Genomic DNA, 20,186 nt, shown 5'->3' with positions numbered 1-20,186 from the left:
CTTGTCAAAGTTCAGCTTCAGACTGTTTCATACTATCCAGATGCTGACATCTGGATTAAGATATTGACATCTCCAATGCTGGAATAACAATTATACTTGAGTCTCATCAGCACATGATGATTTTGTATCCTGAATGATGTGATGGATAACCTTAGCAGGCAACCACTAGATCAGTCTTTCTTCCCCATTATAATCAACTGGAACAATTCATTAAGGAAGGAGCAAAACCATGGCATGAAAGGCAGATGAGAAAGTTATCATTGATACAGAAAGCTGCTTTGTGTCTAAGAGATTCATGACGGTGCATTTACCCTTCTTAGTACCTTATAAAACTCTTCAACAAAAGTGGCCATATTTGTTCTCCGTTCCATGCCTAGATGTGAATCCTGATGGAGAAGAATCCAGGTTATCTTCTACCTCTAGGATGCTCCGTGGTTGTATGGAGTAATTTTTAAAATTTCAGTAATTTTAACTAAAAGGGAAAGTTAAAGACAAGTTATTATTTTAAAATATTACCCTGTTTCCCCGAAAATAAAACATCCCCTGATAAAAAACCCAATTGTGCTTTTGAGCACATGCGCTAAAATAAGCTGCCCCCTGAAAATAAGCCCTTCCGGAAAATATTTAAACACATGCGCAGCTGGTCCCCGCTATGTTAGGGTTAGGGAGACAGAGATGGAAATCAGATAAGACGGCAAGAGGAGCCCTGTCTTGCTCCACATGTCCCAAAATACTAAGACCTCCCCAAAAATAAGGCCAAGCAGTTATTTTGAGGTTCAAAAAAATATATGACAGGGTCTTATTTTTGGGGGAAAACGGCAGCAGTTTCTTGAGGAAATGGTGCACCATTGCCTTTTACAAGGCTGCCAGCTTCACCCCTTATCAAAGAGATACTGACAGTCTCCTATATCCAATCTCTTTTCATACACTTGTCATAAAAATATCCAATAAAAGAAACAGGAAACAGCAATACAATAAACAATTCTTACTTTAAGATTCAGAGTTTTATTTCATGAGCAATTTGGAACATGAACAGCCAACCTAACACAACTTATATCAATAACCAGTGGCGGGTTTCAAATTTTTTTACTACCGGTTCTGTGGGCGTGACTTGTTGGGTGTGGCAGAGGAAGGATACTGTAAAATCTCCATTCCCTCCCCAATCCAGGGGAAGGTTACTGCAAAATCCCAATTTCCTCCCGATTAGCTGGGACTTGGGAGACAGAGAATAGATGGGGCGGGGCCAGCCAGAATTTTTACTACCGGTTCTCCGAACTACTCAAAATTTCCACTACCGGTTCTCCAGAACTGGTCAGAACCTGCTGAAACCCACCTGTTGTGTCCCCCTCCGCACTTCACAGAGAAGATGCAGAGAAACACGTCCCTCAGTCCTTTATATTTGCAACAGACCTGATTTTCTGTAGTGAAAGCAAGACTTGGCAGCTACAGTGCAATGGCCTGCCAAGTTCCGAGTTCTTTATCTCTTACGGAGACAGAAGCCCACGTGTCCAAGATCTGTTGCCAAGAGCTCACAGAAAAAAGCCTTTGCACAGTCCAGGCCTCTAACTCCCAAACAACCGATCTACAGTTCGCACTTGGTAGCTTTTGTCTGTCACATGGGCCAGATGGCAACTCCACCCACTTTTATCCCCTGTGGGATGTGGCTCAGTGACTCAGCACTCTCTGGGCCTGCCACACCTCTTCCTCTGCTGTGCACACCTCTCTTTCCGATGCTGCCTAGGATCAATCCAGGATTGATCCTCCTCGTCCTCTATCTGTGGGGGCTCTGACATGCCTTCTTCCTGGCCTTCCGCTGGCACTTGAGGCGTTGCCAGGAAGGAGGGACCTGGAGAGGGAGGCCTTGTCAGCTCCTCTCCCTCACTCCCCGAGTCATCCTCCTCCATGAGGACAGGCTCAGGGGCCAGAGTCACAACACCACCTCTGTCAATAACCCATTGCAATGAGGTCCACTGACACATCCCCAGGGATTCTTTTTATACTTTTCTGCACGCATTTCACAACTTACTTCCTTGTTCTGTCTTACTGACAGACAGTCTCCTCGTATACCCGTGTACATCTCAAACCTCTGTCCATGGGCTACTTCCAGTTCCCTATTCCTCATAGTTTCAACGTTCTGATTCCAAATATATTTCAAAACTACGTACTTTACAAAGTCACATTTCACAGCAACAGCTCAGCGGGATTACAAATAGTTCTGATACATTCTGATATCTTTCTATCTAAAATTTTGGTTCATGTTGCCTTTTTTTTTTTTAGGGCCAGCTTTTTCCTCTTAGGCCTTATTGATTCTAACAGATCAATAGGCATTTCCCACACACCCTATCTATATCAAAAGAGCCAGAAGGACATGAATCCAGCCCACAGGCAACTGAGGAAAATCCAGAAAGTGCTCTATTTATTTCTTTAGAATCCATTGGCCAAAAGGAATCCCAGTTAACATTGCAAGACTTCCCCCATCACCACCACCTGTCAGGGTTCCAAGTAACACCCCCAATGAAAGAAAACTCCAAGGCTTGAGGTTCTTCAAAGTTCCTTTTTAATTGAAGATGTCATATTGGCACATCAGGGGAAAACCTGAATCTGAAAGTTTCCAGGTTTTTTCCACCCAAGTGAAAGTTCAAGTCCCTGCCCAGCACCCTCATGTCCATGGTCCAATCAACCACCATCCAAACTGGAGATGCCTTCCAGTCATCCGATTCCAGGTGGCAGGGCAAATCATCCTTGACTTTCTGAGAAAGGAATGTTATTTTGACTACAAACTACATATCACCCATACTCTATGCAATCCCCCCACCTCCCATTTTCCTACAGAAGAATATGTGGCAGGCCTGAAGGCTCAAATGTTAAAGATGACTTCCAAGTCTGATACCACCATTTCAGTCTTTGTTCATGAGATGTGGAGATGCAGCTGAATTTGAGCAGTTTGTTAGTAAAGTAAATGTATAATGTTATGGGTATTCCATCGCTGGATGTTGTGGCCACATCAGTCAAATGGGAGGGAATAGGCTACTTGAAACAAGACTTCCGCCAGTGTGGTAAGCAAAAAGATGTAGTGATGTTTCACCTTTTTTATTGCCTTGGTATAAGAGCCATGGTGGCACAGTGGTTAGAAGACAGTATTGCAGGCTAATTCTTCTGACTGCCAGCAGTTTGATTCTCATTGGCTCAAGGTTGACTCAGCCTTCCATCCTACTGAGTCAGTAAAATGAGAACCCAGATTGTTGGGGGCAATATTCTGACCCTGTAAACTGCTTAGAAAGGGCTGTAAACCACTATGAAGCAGTATATAAGAGTTAAATGCTATCCTATATCCTACCTCCTATTGCCAAGAGCTAACTCTATGAAACTGCTGGCATGATGACTGTGAAAACTCCCTATAAAGGCAAATTTCAGGCAGCTGGCAATCAGCAGAATTAGGCTGCAGTACTGCACTCTAACCACTGCGCCACTGTGGTTGCTCTTAACACTATTCCTCTGTTGATGCAGCCTAGGACTGCATTTATAAGCAAGAACTTACGTATTGATTCATTTATTTTCTACTTATTTAACGTATTTCTGCTGCCACTCTCAGAAAGATTCTTGGTAGCTAACATAAAAATCATTCGAGTGAAAGTATTTTTCAAACACAAAATCTAGAGTGATTTGTAGCTTTTTCTGCTTATGATGAGCTCATATAGGACTGATAAACTTGTTCCTGAATCTATAAACTCATTTTTATCTCAACAGCTGTCACTTGTAGCTCTGTGGAGAAACAAACAAAATGTTAAAAAGTTATGATATTTAGGTAGTTATTTACCAAGCACATCTAAATTATATTAAAGCAACCAAAATATCTTTACAATCCCCAAGGCATGTCACAACTGTTGAGCACTCCTAATGTTTGGAAATTGAAAGTTGAAAAATTTGACATGCCCTAGCTAGTTTATATATCAAAAGGATCTAATCTAATTAATGCGTGCAAATTCTTGAAATGTCTAGATTCAGAACAAATGAATAAAAAAGTTTCGTTTCTTAAGATTTTGAGGACATTGTTTATAAAAATGATACTTAACAATACTCCTGGGAACTTTGTGCAATAATTTTAATCTTTGTGTCAGCCCTGGAGGTCATCTTTTTCTTTGGATCTTGATGGCTGACACATTTAGTGCTGTGGGAAACTGGGAAGGGGGATTGTATGGAGTAGCAGAGATATCTAGCCATAATAACTTTCTTTTCTCTGAGAGTCAAGGACATTCTGCCTACACCTGGAATGGTGTGACTAGGAGGCATCTCCAGTTGGCATGGTACATTGATTGGGCCATGTGATGGACATGTGGGTCAGGGATAAATTCTACTTACCTTTACTACTGGTTCACAACAGGAGCACGCACATGCACTTCTGCGCATGTGCAGATCATGCATGATGATGTTGTGGCAGGTGGAATTGCAATTCTTGTCTTTCAACTATCACAACCTTCATATCTTGCCTTAGATTAACTGGGTTAACTGCACTGGCCAACGAGGACATATGCAAGAGCTGGGATTTTGCAATTGCATCACAGTGATTCATCCTGCATCTCAATCTTTTAAGAAGATACTGGAGGCAGAGGATTGACTAGATGACCTCCAAGGTCCTTTCCAACTCTGTTATTGTTTATTGCTTTTTTTGGCAACTGCTGCACATTACTAGCTCATACTTAAGTGGTTAAGGACAATGTCATAGAGAAAATCTATCTACAGTATGTGAGTACTAGGAATCAACAATGATTTGATGGCACATCATGAATCAATCATAAGGAAACCATGTTAATCTATTTTATTAAAATAAATATATGTAGATGCTGCCCCTCACATGCATTTAACTGCAACATTATGCTCTGATTACACAAATTTCCCCTTGAAAGTTATTTTCATCTTCTTCCCAGCCAATACGTGAGACCACCTTAAATCATTATTAATTTTGATGGTACCAAATGAGTATTTTCCTCACCCTTATTCCAGCACAATTTTATGATAGCCTTGAGATGTATAAAACATGTTATGGGTCACCATTATTTACCTTGGAAGCAAAGTGAAATGAACTATTATGGATTACAATCAGAGATGCATTTTGGAAGTGTTGGGAGATACACAGACATATCTCTCCCTTCTGATGACTCACTAACCCCCACCTTAGCTATATCTCTCCCATGATTTTACCCCTTCATCCACATTTTGCTCCCGGAGTTCCTTTTATGCCTGTCTCTTCCACCCATTATTCTGCTTTTTATATCTCTGGGCTCCCCCCTCCCCCACCAACCAAGAACGAAGACAGAAGAACAGGTTCTCACTATTTCATTTTGGGAAGAAAGGGGTAGAGTGTTTGAGCTATTTGCCAGTAATGAATGAATGAATATAAATATTTTAATTTGTATACCGCCCTTCTCCCGAAGGACTCAGGGCGGTGAACAGGCAGATAAAATACAGATACACACAATAGTTAAAAACATCCCTTAAAAAACTAATTTAAATTTGCCCAAATGTTAAAATAACACACTCCCCCATAAAATTACAAAACTTTAAAAACCCATCAAATCCAATTAAAATTCAAAGATAAAAATCAAGCTAGTCCAGCCATGCGAAATAAATAAGTTTTAAGTTCGCGGCGAAAGGTCCTAAGGTCAGGTAATTGTCGAAGTCCGAGGGGAAGTTCGTTCCACAGGGTCGGAGCCCCCACAGAGAAGGCCCTCCCCCTGGGGGCCGCCAGTCGACACTGTTTGGCTGACGGCACCCTGAGGAGTCCCTCTCTGTGGGAGCGCACCGGACGATGGGAAATAGAGGCCGGCAGTAGACGGTCCTGTAGGTAGCCCAGTCCTAAGCCATGGAGCGCTTTAAAGATGGTAACCAATACCTTGAAGCGCACCCGGAAAACAACAGGTAGCCAGTGCAGTTTGCGCAGGATAGGTGTTATGTGGGAGCTCCGAACCGCTCCCTCAATAACCCGCGCAGCCGCATTCTGAACTAGCTGAAGTCTCCGGGTGCTCTTCAAGGGGAGCCCCATGTAGAGAGCATTGCAGTAGTCCAGGCGAGAGGTAACGAGAGCATGAGTGACTGTGCATAAGGCATCCCGGTCCAGGAAGGGACGCAACTGGCGGATCAGGCGAACCTGATAAAAAGCTCTCCTGGAGACGGTCACCAAATGATCTTCAAAGGACAACCGACCATCCAGGAGCACGCCCAAGTTGCGTACCTTCTCCATCGGGGCCAATGACTCACCCCCGACAGACAGCCGCATCTGCAGCTGACTGTACCAAGGTGCCGGCATCCACAGCCACTCCGTCTTGGAGGGATTAAGTTTGAGCCTGTATCACAGCTTTTTCCATTTCAGACATGTCACCTCCCCTCCTGATGAAAGTACAGAAAGAGATGATCAGTTACAGTTTTCCCTACACCACATAAATTAGCACAGTCCTGGCAGAGTCTGAGAGAGGGGTGACATTCACTTACGTTCGCTACCTGTTCGCAAATGTGCGCACACTTAGCTTGCTCAAGCCCCTTCCGTGCGTGCGCTTGGCCTCAAAAACGTGCTGTCAGCTTTGGAAGCCATACTAGGCCGAAGGCTTCCATACGCTGCCACAATTCTCCGCTGTGGGAAAAGGGGGGAGGAAGGTGTTAGTGCAAGGGATAATTAGACATAACAACATATTTTCCTGCAGGTCAAGGTCAGGCTGGGTTCGCATCTGGAGAAGGTGTGGTTGGAGTGATGCTTCAACACAGGACGGTTGGGGATTGGAGAATGTGACTGGCAGCAGTGTCATGAGGGGGGAGATTCTGGGGTTTGTATGACTGAGGGACGAACCGGAAATCCCAGTTTCGGTTTTCATCCAACTGTGCCAGTTTACCTATGCTAGTAAAAGAACTTTGAAAGATGCTGGTTTTGGAGTCTTTTCTACAGGAGGGGTTTTCTGGAACGCTGACACATGTCTAAATAGGAGGGCCTAGAGCTGGGGCAGGTGGGCAGACCCACCAGCAATTTCCACTACCGGTTCGGGTGAACCAGTCTGAACCGGCTGAATACCACCTCTGGTTTGAGGGTATTCCCTCCAAGGATATTTCTGCCCTATTGCTGTCCCTTCATTCTTTATTTTCTGTAATTTTAATTTGGGAAATGTTCAAATGGGTTCTACAAAGAAAAGCAGACAAACCAGAGAGTTCTGAAGCCAGGCGGACCTCATTCCTGTCCTGTTGGTGAATGTCCCCTTGATGACTGGTAATATACTGAAAGAGAGGCAGCAAAATCAGAGGAGAAGTCAATCCCTTTGCACACACACAGAGAAAGACAGCACACTCTCTTGACACAGTATGTCATGCTCCTGCCAGAATCTGAATCTGAGACAGAAGACAAACAGCTGACAGAGAGTGGGAGAGTGGTTCCGTTGGCTGTGCAGGAAACTGGGAAAGGGCAAAGTCAGGTTGGGCAGAGCAGGGGAAAGATAGACCAAAGGAAAGGGGGTTCAGATGAAGATCAAGGCCCATCCACTTTTCATCCTAGGCCGTACAGAGAAGAATGCAGGAGAGAGCAATGTGGGTTGTGTGGCTTACGAGGAAAGAAAGGGCCTCGATTCCCTTCACAAGGCACACCTGGGGATGGAGTTTAAAGGACAGGCCATTGGGAGGGGAACAAACACTGAATTCATCTAGGGATGATTAGACATAACAAGAATTGTGGCCTGCATTCCTGGCATTCCTCCTGACTGTTTGAATGCAGTGCCCTGTTTCTGTGTGCTTACCTTGTCTTGCTGGAATTATTACCATGATTCTTTGCTTCTGAGACTCATTATCTTGCCCTGCTGGAGTGATTAATTGCAGTCATTCTTACAGCATTTGGACTGGGGTATCTGCAGCCAAAAGCTGCTGCAGGTTTGTGGGAGAGCTTTTCTCCAGGCCGGAGAGTAAACGAGACATTGGGGGTCAAAGTTGGTACCAGTAAAGGGACTCATACCGGTTCTCTGGCTGTGTTACCTTTATGCCATGCCAGGGGTGAAATCCAGCAGGTTCTGACAGGTTCTGGAGAACCGTTAGCGGAAACTTTGAGAACCGGCAGTGGAAATTTTAAGTAGTTTGGAGAACCAGCAAATACCACCTCATGCTGGCCCCAGAGTGGGGTGAGAATGGGGATTTTGCAGTATCCTTCCCCTGTCATGCCCACCAAGCCACACCACACCCACCAAGCCACACCCACAGAACCAGTAGTAAAAAAAATTGGATTTCACCACTGTGCCACACCCTGGGTCATCTCACAGTAGAGGGCAGGGTAGGGAATGGCAACACAGCACCTTTTTATATGGGTGTTGTTTTTACCGTATACCTAGTGAAGAATGTGGGATGACATCTAACGCACTTAGTCACTGGGTACTCTGAAGACAAATAAATATATTTAGAGTGTAATCCAGATTTCTAAAAACTACAAAGTGGCTTTTTCTAACCCCTTGATGTTGCCTTTCTTTGTCCGCTTAACAGCCTGAAGTTGTTGCAGCTAAAAACTGATGCTGATGTGGCAATCAGAGATGGATATAATAGTTACACAAGCACCAGGATGTTGGATAATCAACTGAAGAGAAGTGGGCGGAGGAAACAGTTTCGTAACTGTGACTCTGTGCTGTTTTGGATCCAAAGGAGAGGCAGGCAGAAGTTTAGGTTGGAAATAAGTTAAATTTTAACCAACTTATATGATCTTGCAGGAGCTACTCCAGATCAGTGTCCACCGCTTTGGCAGAAGCCAGACGATTGTGCTGAACCCTTCCTCAGATGAAATTTATTTATTTATTTATTATTTGGATTTATATACTGCCCTTCTCCCGAAGGACTCAGGACGGTTTACAGCCTAATAAAAACAAAAATTAAAAAAATTAAAAAACATTTTTAAAAACTAATTTAATTAGGCCCAGAAAAACTGAAACTCTAATAAAACCCCTATTAAAACTAAATTAAGCAAGCCCTGCGCGATGGAACAAAAATGTCTTTAGCTCGCGTCGAAAGATCCGGAGGAGAGGGGAATTGAGAGTGTGACTAAGTGTGGTGTGACTAGTGATTATAATTTAGGAATTATTTTGGATTATGATTGTTAGTTTTGATACCCTGCATTTTGTTCTGGGAAGTCGGGATGGGGGTGGGGGTAAGGGGAGGAATTGGGGGTTTGGTAGAGATGGAGTGATGGTTAATGTACAGGGATTATTGAAGAAATATAATTAATGTAGGATCGGGTCTGCATAGTTACCATTTTAGAACGGTGAGGAGGGAGAAAAGAGAGATAGGAGGTAGGAAAGAGGAGAAGAGGAAGGAAGAGGAAGGAAGAGGGATAGTAGAGGGAGAAGGAAGGTGTAGGGTGGAGGGAGGAGCGGATGTAGATAAGAGAAGGAGAGGAAGGTTTGGAAAGTAAAAGAAGGTAGAAGAGGGAAGAGTGTTAAAAAGGGGGGTGGTGACTGGGCAAGCCCGACTAATTGTATATAACTGTACATTGGATGAATTATTTGATATGATTGTAAAAATAAAACTTTTTATGAGAAAAGAAAAAAAAAAAGAAAGATCCGGAGGTCGGGGAGTTGTCGTATCCCCGGAGGCAGCTCGTTCCAAAGGGCAGGAGCCCCCACAGAGAAGGCCCTCCCCCTGGGGGTCGCCAGTCGACACTGTTTGACTGACGGCACCCTGAGGAGACCCTCCCTATGGGAGCGCCTGGGCGATGGGAGGCAATTGGAGAAATGGGTTTTTCAAAATAGTACTGAGCTGTTCGTTCATGAGAAACGTGAACATTCTGCAGCAATAATTTATCAATCCAATGGGCAAAATGTTCAAGTTCAAAAAAACCCATTCAAATTCCATTATTAAAGGACCTACAGTTTAGAGGGGTTTGCCATTTCTAGCTGTGCTTCAGTTTCAAAAGAAACTGAAATATAAGATATATAGCTTATTATTGGCAATATGTAAGCTTTTTTCCAATCTTTGATACCAGGATGGCTTTTCAAATAAAGATCCATGAACTCTCAATTTGCTTTAGTCTTTTAGGTAAATCTTGGGCCAAGGAGAGAGAGAGAGAGACCCAGAAAAATGTTCCACAGTTGCACCTTCCTTAATCTCTTGATGGAGATAGATGATAGATAGATAGATAGATAGATAGATAGATAGATAGATAGATAGATAGATAGATAGATAGATAGATAGATAGATAGATAGATGTGTGTGTGTGTGTGTGTGTGTGTGTGGCAGAGTTGTTCCCCAGAATTCAGCCTACTACTATTACTTGACCAGGCATAAATTCCATAAATCCACAATCTAGCTACAATCGTTATAGCGGATATATTTGACGGATTTCTGTCTGATTCATTTAGGTTACATGCATCTGTTCTAACATATGTCAGTGAAACATGGACACCAGAGGTGGGTTTCAGCAGGTTCTGACCAGTTCTGCAGAACTGGTAGCAGAAATTTTGAGTAGTTCGGAGAACCAGTAGTAAAAATTCTGACTGGCCCCACCCCCATCTATTCTCTGCCTCCCGAGTCCCAGCTGATCGGGAGGAAATGGGGATTTTTGCAGTAACCTTCCCCTGGAGTGGGGTGGGAATGGAGATTTTACAGTATCCTTCCCCTGCCACACCCACCAAGCCATGCCACACCCACCAAGCCACACCCACAGAACTGGTAGTAAAAAAATTTGAAACCCACCACTGATGGACACTAACCTCAAAATCGATACAAAAGTTATGAGTGGCACAAAGAACCATGGAAAGATACAGGCTGACTAGGTGGCTCAATGGCCAAGACACTTGAGCTTGTCGATCAGAAAGATCAGCAGTTTGGCGGTTCAAATCCCTAATACAGGTTTCCTGCGTGAGCAGGAGGTTGGACTAGATGATGTCCAAGGTCCCTTCCAACTCTGTTACTGTTAACGCTTACAAGACAAGATAGAAAGACCTGCACATGGATTAGAGACCAAGCCAAAGTATACGATATCATCAAGACAGTAAAAGAATTGAAATGGAAATGGACTGGTCACATAGCAAGAATGGCAGGTGATGGAAGGTGGATTAGGCAGCCGTAGAATGGATTCCATTAGTTTAAAAATGTCCACAGAGACACAAAGAGATGTAAAACAAGATGGAAAGATGGAGTCACAACATCAGCAACTAGCAACAACAACAACAACAACAACAACAGAGTTGGAAGAGACCTTGGAGGTCTTCTACTCCAAACCCCTGCCCAGGCAGGAAACCCTACACCAAATCAGACAAATGGTTATCCAACATCTTCTTAAAAACTTCCAGTGTTGGAGCATTTATAATTTCTGGAGGCAAGTTGTTCCACTGATTAATTGTTCTAACAGTCAGGAAATTTCTCCTTAGTTCTAAGTTGCTTCTCTCCTTGATTAGTTTCCAGCCATTGCTTCGTGTCCTGCCCACAGGTGCTTTGGAGAATAGCTTGACTCCCTCTTCTTTGAGGCAACCCCTGAGATATTGGAACCCTGCTATCATGCCTCCCCTAGTCCTTCTTTTCATTCAACTAGACATACCCAGTTCCTGCAACCGTTCTTCATATGTTTTAGCCTCCAGTCCCCTCATCATCTTTGTTGCTCTTCTCTGCACTCTTTCTAGAGTCTCAGCATCTTTTTTTACATTGTGGCAATCAAAACTGAATGCAATATTCCAAGTGTGGCCTTACCAAGGCATTATAACGTGATATTAACACTTCACGTGATCTTGATTCTATCCCTCTGTTTATGCAGCCTAGAACTGTGTTGGCTTTTTTGGCAGCTGCTGCACACTGCTGGCTCATATCTAAATGGTTGTCCACTAGGACTCCAAGTATTGTGACTCCAACTGGTAGAAGAAAACTCAGGGCCATATTGGTTGGAAACATGCAAAAGAGGCTATGGTTCTGCGGTGGATAGACAAAGACTAGAATGAGGATGACATGCACAATATCCCAAAGTGGAACAGAACGTGTGTTCAGAAATACATTTGGGATTCTCCAGACTCTAATTGGCAAAATATCTGCACCAGTGCTGCGAAGGCATTATTTCTCCTGTAAATTGATTAATTTCAACCAGTGCTACAGAGAATTCAGTTGTTATTATCAATCTGATGGATATTTTTTTGCATCCATCAGAACTCATTGCTAATAATTCAAGTTTTTACAGAACCATAGACTTTCTATATATAATACAACAGCTGAGCTGTTGTATTATATATAGCATGGTAAATTTTAATCACTGGGCTAATTTAAATAAGTTTTTTAAATCGTATTTTAAACTTGTATATTGTATTGTCGGTTTTATTATGCCTGTACACCGCCCTGAGTCCTTCGGGAGAAGGGCGGTATAAAAATCAAATAAAATAAATAAAATAAATAAATAAATGAGCAAAATTATATATATGGCTATTTAATAGAGCAGAAGGAAATTGCTATAAAGATAAGAATGGTTTTGATAGTGATGGTTATGACAACATCTACTAAAGTAGAACCGGATAGTAGTAGTAGTAGTAGTAGTAGTAGTAGTAGTAGTAGTAGTAGTAGTAGTAGTAGTAGTAAAACCTGCAAGCTAACAGATTTGAAAAATAAATGATGGCCTAAGGAGAAAAATGGGGAAAAAGGGAGGGGGGGAAGAACTAAAAACATTGGGACCAGAGGCAAATGAATAATGACAACATATAATAGCACAAAATTAGACACACCAAAACTAGATAAAATAAAGAATATAAAATAATTGTCAACCTCAGGTCATATGTTTACAAATCTGTACAACTGAGCTAAGAATTTGGCAAAAGTTAATGTCACACTTCTATTAACATCCATCTAATAAAAAAGTTAATATCACTTGAGAAATCTTCTGGGAAATTGAGTTAAAAGGGGTTATAAACCTTAATCATTCATCCCTACAGAAATTACAAAAGAACATAACAGAGGTTAGCTTTCTGATTGCTTCATTTCCACAGGGGCAGTGACAATGGTCATATGGGGTGCTCCCAAATCTTCCAGTTAATAATACATAAGGGAAAGTTGAATCCAGCTGTTTAAAAGAGACAGTGGGATTATATAGGCAGGGATGATTTAGTGCATTTAGGGCAAATTAAGGGAATAACAGAGCTGGAAGGGACCTAGGATGTCCTACTTCAGGGGTCTGCAAACTTGGTTCTTTTAAGACTTGTGGTCTTCAATTCCCAGAGTTCCTCAGCCAGCTTTGCTGGCTGAGGAACTCTGGGAATTGAAGTCCACAAGTCTTAAAAGAGCCAAGTTCTCAGACCCCTGAACTAGTTCAACTATCTGCTCCCTGAAACTCAATTTCAGACAAATGGTTGCATATCTCTTCTTTAAAACTTCCAGTGTTGGAGCATTCACAACTTCTGGAGGCAAGTTGTTCCATAGATTAATTATTCTGTCAGAAAAATTTTCTTTTGTTCTAGATTTCTTTTCTCCATGATTAGCTTCCATCCATTGCTTCTTGTCCTGCTTTCAGGTGCTTTGGAAAATACGTTGACCCCCTCCTTTTTGTGGCAGCCTCTCAAATATTGCTATCATGTCCCGCTAGTCCTTCTTTTCATCATATTAGACATACCCAATTCCAGTAACCTATCTTTATATGTTATATAATATAACACCAGAGTTGGAAGGGACCTTGGAGACCTTCTAGTACAATATTTAACCTTCGGTCTCTCAATCATCTTTATTGTTCTTCTCTGCACTCTTTCTAGAGTCTCAACATCTCTTTTACATTCTGGTGACCAAAACTGGATGCAGTATTCCAAGTGTGGTCTTACCCAGGCATTATAAATTGGTATTAACACTTCACATGATCTTGATTCTATCCCTATAGTATATAATCTATTCTATCTATCTCTCATCTATCTATCTATCTATCTATCTACCTACCTACCTACCTACCTACCTACTACCTACCTACCTACTATAAGAGTAGAATCTATACTATACCTGTGCATTTGGTTTTTCTTGCCTAGAACCTTACTTTTTTCACAATTGAATTTCATTTTGTTAGATAGCGCCCAGTGTTCAAGTCTGTCAAGATCCTTCTGTATCTTAAGCCTATCTTCTGGAATGTTGGCTATTCCGGCTAGCTTGGTGTCATCTGCAAATTTGAGTTCCCCATCTATCCCCTTGTCCAAATCATTGATGAAAATTTTGAAGAGTACTGGGCCTAAAACTGAGCCTTGCGGTATCCTACTGCATACTTTTTTTTAATTTAATTTTGTCATAACAGTATACATAAACATTGTCATAAATAAAAAAAAATCATGAAATAAATATATATATATATATATATATATATATATATATATATATATATATATATATATATATATATATATATATATATATATATTTTCTGAGGTTTTCACGGTGTTTGTATATAGGTCTTTGGTTGTTCGGGTTTTCTCCGTGTAAAATTGGAAGTGTCTTGGCGACGTTCGATAAGTCTCATTCGTCATCTTCAGGCTTCAGTGCTTCTGGCAGCAATGTGTGATCGCAGCTGTTTCTTCCTTTTAACTGCTAGTGGGGTTTGAACTGATTGGGTGGGAGCTTGGCTGTGCTCTGATAGGATGGGGGTTTTCTGTGCTCTGATTGGCTGGGGTGTGTCCTGTGTTGGTGGGGGCTTGGTTGTGCTCAGTCTAGTCTGTGCTGCAGGGGATTTGAGCTGGTGAGCTGCATAGCTGTTGTTTGGCTTTGTGGTCGTGCTACATCTTCATAGTGGGTGTCAGTCTGCTGCATGAATGGATTGGAGGGGTTTGAAATGGCTAATGTTGCAGCTGCGGTCTGGCTTCTGGTCCTTGGTCGTGCTTCATGATCAGTGTGGGTTTGGGTCTGCTTTCTGGGTGGATGTGCGGTGGTGACATCCTGTGTGGACCTTGTGAGTGTGGGTCTGGTGTCATTCCTCGTGTTAGGGACTCGTTTGTCAATCAGCTAAGCATTTTGTTCTGGAGATGAGTGTCTTGGCTAAAAAAAAAAGCTGATGAACAACACCTAAAACCCGAACTAGACACTCTCACTAACGTACTAACATCCAATGGATTCCAAAGAAATAAGATTACCAAGCTAATCCAAAAAGAACCCCCCACTAAAATCCAAGACAGAGAACAAGAAAACGGCACAGCCCTCCTCCCATATATAAAAGGCACCACAGACAGAATCAGCAAGATCCTCCACAAACACAACATCAAGACAGCATTCTGCACAAACAGAAAAATATCCACCATCCTAAGAAACCCCAAAGACAAAATTGAGTTAGAAAATCAAGGAGTATATGAAATCCCATGCACCGCCTGCCCCACCACATACATTGGACAAACCAACAGAAGAATAAGTGCACGCATTGAAGAACACAAGAACTCATTCAAAAAAGAGGAACCAACTTCTTCCCTGGTCCAACACTTTAAAGTCACAGGACATGATATTGACTTTAAAAAGACCAGAACTATCGCCAAAACTGAACACTTTAACAACAGAATAATCAGAGAAGCCATTGAGATAGAAAAACGCCCACACAGCATGAACAAACGAGATGACACCTCCCGCCTACCAGCCATTTGAAACCGGCCTTATTGACAAACGAGTCCCTAACACGAGGAATGACACCAGACCCACACTCACAAGGTCCACACAGGATGTCACCACCGCACATCCACCCAGAAAGCAGACCCAAACCCACACTGATCATGAAGCACGACCAAGGACCAGAAGCCAGACCACAGCTGCAACATTAGCCATTTCAAACCCCTCCAATCCATTCATGCAGCAGACTGACACCCACTATGAAGATGTAGCACGACCACAAAGCCAAACAACAGCTATGCAGCTCACCAGCTCAAATCCCCCTGCAGCACAGACTAGACTGAGCACAACCAAGCCCCCACCAACACAGGACACACACCCAGCCAATCAGAGCACAGAAAAAACCCCATCCTATCAGAGCACAGCCAAGCTCCCACCCAATCAGTTCAAACCCCCACTAGCAGTTAAAAGGAAGAAACAGCTGCGATCACACATTGCTGCCAGAAGCACGAAGCTGAAGCCTGAAGATGACGAATGAGACTTCGTCGAAACGTCGCCAAGACACTTCCAATTTTACATGGGAGAAAACCCGAACAACCAAAGACCTATATATATATATATATATATATATATATATATATATATATATATATATATATATATATATATATATATATATATATATATATATATATATATGTAAAGAATATGCATTAGCTATATTAATTAGATATAATAAACGGAACAATAGGACAGGAACGGTAGGCACTTTTGTGCTCTTATGCACGCCCCTTATAGTCCTCTTAGGAATGGGGTGAGGTCAATAGTAGACAGTTTTTGGTTGAAGATTTTGAGTAGAGACTATGGAGTCAGGTAATGAGTTCCAAGCATTAACAACTGTTGCAGAAGTCATATTTTCTGCAATCAAGTTTGAAGCGGTTGACATTAAGCTTGAATCTATTTTTTGCTCTTGTAATATTGTGATTGAAGCTGAAGTAGTCATTTACAGGAAGGATATTGCAATAGATGATTTGGTGTGTTAAACACAGGTCATGTCAAAGTCGACGGAGTTGTAAGTTTTCTAATCCCAGGATTTCAAGCCTGGTGGTATAAGGTATTTTGTTGTTTTCGGAGGAGTGAAGAACTCTTCTAGTAAAATATTTCTGGACGCGTTCTATTGTATTTATGTCAGAGATGTGGTGTGGGTTCCAGACTGATGAGCAGTATTCAAGAATAGGTCTGGCAAATGTTTTGTATGCTCTAGTTAGTAGTGTAGAGTTTTTGGAAAAGAAGCTGCGTAAAATTAGGTTTACTACTTTTAGAGCCTTTTTTGCTATGTAGTTGCAGTGGGCTTTGGCATTTAGGTCATTTGATATGAGAACTCCAAGATCTTTGACAGGGTGAGGGTCGTCAGTAAGGTAATGACCATCAAGTTTGTATTTGTTGATAGTATTCTTCTTTCCAATATGTAAGACTGAGCATTTGCTGGTAGAGATTTGGAGTTGCCAAGTTTTAGACCAATCAGAAACTAAGTCGAGGACTTCTTGAAGGGTAGAAGTATTGTTAGTGGTATTAAATAGTTTGACATCGTCAGCAGAGAGAACACAATAACTTGAGATGAGGTCACAGAGATCATTTATGTATAGTATGAAGAGCATTGGACCAAGAACACTACCTTGGGGAACGCCACTTTTGACAGGAACAGGATTTGATATAGCGTTACCAATTTTGACCACTTGTTGTCTATTTGACAGGAAGGCGTTTATCCAATTGTGAAGAGGTCCCGAAATGCCATAGGATTTTAGTTTGAGGAGTAGTTTATCATGTACTACTGAATCAAAAGCTTTGCAGAAGTTTATGTAGATTGCATCTATTGCTTTACCTTGATCAAGGTTGGTAGTCCATATGTTTTTGCAATGAAGAAGTTGTAAGTTACAAGACAGTTTTTTTCTGATACCAAACTGTTTATTAGAGAGAAGGTTGTTTGTTTCAAGGTGGAGTGTAATGGATTGGTTTATGATAGATTCCATTACTTTGCATGAGACACAGCATAGAGAGATAGGTCTGTAATTTTCCACTAGGCTTGGATCTCCTTTTTTGAAGATAGGGATGACTGTGGCTAGAGACCAGAGTTTTGGAAGGGAAGTAGTTTTGAAGGCTTTATTAAATATTATGCTTAAGGGTTCAGCTATATTAATTGAAAGTTTTTTTAAAAAGTATGCACATAGTCCATCTGGTCCAATAGATAATGATGGTTTCAGGTTGCGAAGGGCTTTTTCAACATTATCTTCTGTGAAGTTTATATGTGTTAGGTCATTGTTTTCTTCTGTGATGTTTATATGAGTTAAGTCGTTGTTGATATTTTTGGTACGATTGGGGAATGTTGGATATGAGCCATCACTGTTTACAAAGACTGAGCCGAAGAATGTGTTAAAGAGGTTTGCTTTGACTGTTTCGTCAGTACATTCTTTGCCGTTAGGTTCTTTTAGTGGTGGTATGGATCTTGTTTCTTTAAGTTTATTGTTCACAAAATTATAGAAAGCACGATTGGAATTAGTGTGTAGAAGGTCTTCTTCTTGTTTGGTGTGGTAAGTGCTACATTCTGTTTTTATTTGGTTGCAAATATTCTTGTAGCGGTTTTTGAAGTTTGCTACATAACCCTTTTTTTGTTTTTTTCCAGAGGGATTTTTTTCTGGATTGAAGCTTTTTTATTGATATGGGTAATTTGCTTCCCTCCATGTAGATGCAGTTCCATTGAGGACTACATGTTGAGTGTAGTTGGTCAGCCAGTTACATTTCATCTGGTGGGTGATGTTGTCTAACCCACATTTTTCTAACTTACCAAGTAGTAGGTTATGGTCTACTTTATCAAATGCCTTACTGAAGTCCAAGTAAATTATATCCACAGCATTCCTCTGGTACACCAGTTTTGTCACTTTGACAAAGAATGCAATAAGATTTGTCTGCCATAATCTGTTTTCGACAAACCCATGTTGGTTTTTGGTTATGATTTTGTTTGCCTCTAGGTGTTCACTGATTTTTTTCTTGATTATCTTTTCCAAAATCTTCTCAGGTATTGAGGTTAGGCTGATAGATTTGTCATTTCCTGCATCTATTTTTTTTTCCTTTTTTGAAGATGGGAACTACATAAGCTCTTTTCAAGTCTTCTTGTAGTTCCCCAGTGCTCCAGGATCTTTGAAAGATATAGTTCGGTGGTTCTGAGATAAATTATCCCTTTTATCAGTTATATTTGAGCCTTGATCTTGCACTGTTCTACTTGCAAACTCTTGTAATTCTGCAGTAGTGAAGAACTTGTGCTTCAGAATAACCCGCCTCTGATTCATAAGTCTTTGTTGATTGATTTCCATAGCCAGGTGATTCTCCTTCCAAATCTTGAACATGCAGATTTGAAATCTATGTTTTGTTGGCTCAGATTGATAATAAGCTTCCATAATTGAGTGATTTTCTTCCTTTATTTATTTATTTTATTTATTTTATTTGATTTTTATACCGCCCTTCTCCCAAAGGACTCAGGGCGGTGTACAGGCAAAAGTAAAAAACGAACAATACAATATACAATTTAAAATGCAAGTTAAAAAATTTATTATAATCAGCCTAAGAACTTTAAAATATATAAAAACTAAAACCCCAATTTAAAATTAATAATAAGAAATTTAAAATCGATAAAACTTAAGCCAGCCCTGCGCGAATGAAAAGATGTGTCTTCAGTTCGCGGCGAAAGGTCCGAAGGTCCGGTATTTGGCATAAACCCGGGGGAAGCTCGTTCCAGAGTGTGGGAGCCCCCACAGAGAAGGACCTTCCCCTGGGGGCTGCCAGCCGACATTGCTTGGCGGACGGCACCCTGAGAAGTCCCTCTCTGTGAGAGCATACGGGTCGGTGGGAGGCATGCGGTAACAGCAGGCGGTCCCGTAAGTACCCAGGCCCTAAGCCATGGAGCGCTTTAAAGGTAGTAACCAAAACCTTAAAGTGCACTCGGAAGGCCACAGGTAGCCAGTGCAGTCTGCACAGGGGCGGTGTTACATGGGAGCTACGCGTAGCTCCCTCTATCACCCGCGCAGCTGCATTCTGGATTAACTGAAGCCTCCGAGTGCACCTCAAGGGGAGCCCCATGTAGAGAGCATTACAATAATCCAAGCGAGAGGTAACGAGCGCATGAGTGACTGTGCACAAGGCATCCCGATCAAGAAAGGGGCGCAACTGCCGAACCAGGCTGAACTTTGTCCAGATGTTTTACCTTTTTTGTTTGTCTTCCTGTTGCCTCTCAACTCTGTGTCCTGGTTGCCTAGCGGAGGGCGCTGAGCCCTGTGGCATATTTTTCACTGAGCACCCAAGAGCCATAGGATTCAACGCGAGTCTTGTTGATCTGGGCGATACTTGATTTGGCATAGAATTCACTTGATGTGTTTTCACCATGATTAAATGGGTATAGAACAAGTTTAATCTGGCTCTTCAAGAGAGCGCACAAGTCCCCCCCATGACCCTTGGGGGTGTCATTGTTATTATTATTGTTATTGTTGTTATTGTTATTATTTAATATTATTTATTTATTTATTTATAATTTAATTTCTATAACTCCCTTCTCCCGAAGGACTCAGGGCGGTTTACAGCCATATTAAAAACACAGAATATAC

This window comes from Ahaetulla prasina, chromosome 6, assembly GCF_028640845.1.
Source record: "Ahaetulla prasina isolate Xishuangbanna chromosome 6, ASM2864084v1, whole genome shotgun sequence".
In the NCBI taxonomy this organism is placed as follows: Eukaryota; Metazoa; Chordata; class Lepidosauria; order Squamata; family Colubridae; genus Ahaetulla; species Ahaetulla prasina.
This window is presented reverse-complemented; position numbering follows the sequence as displayed.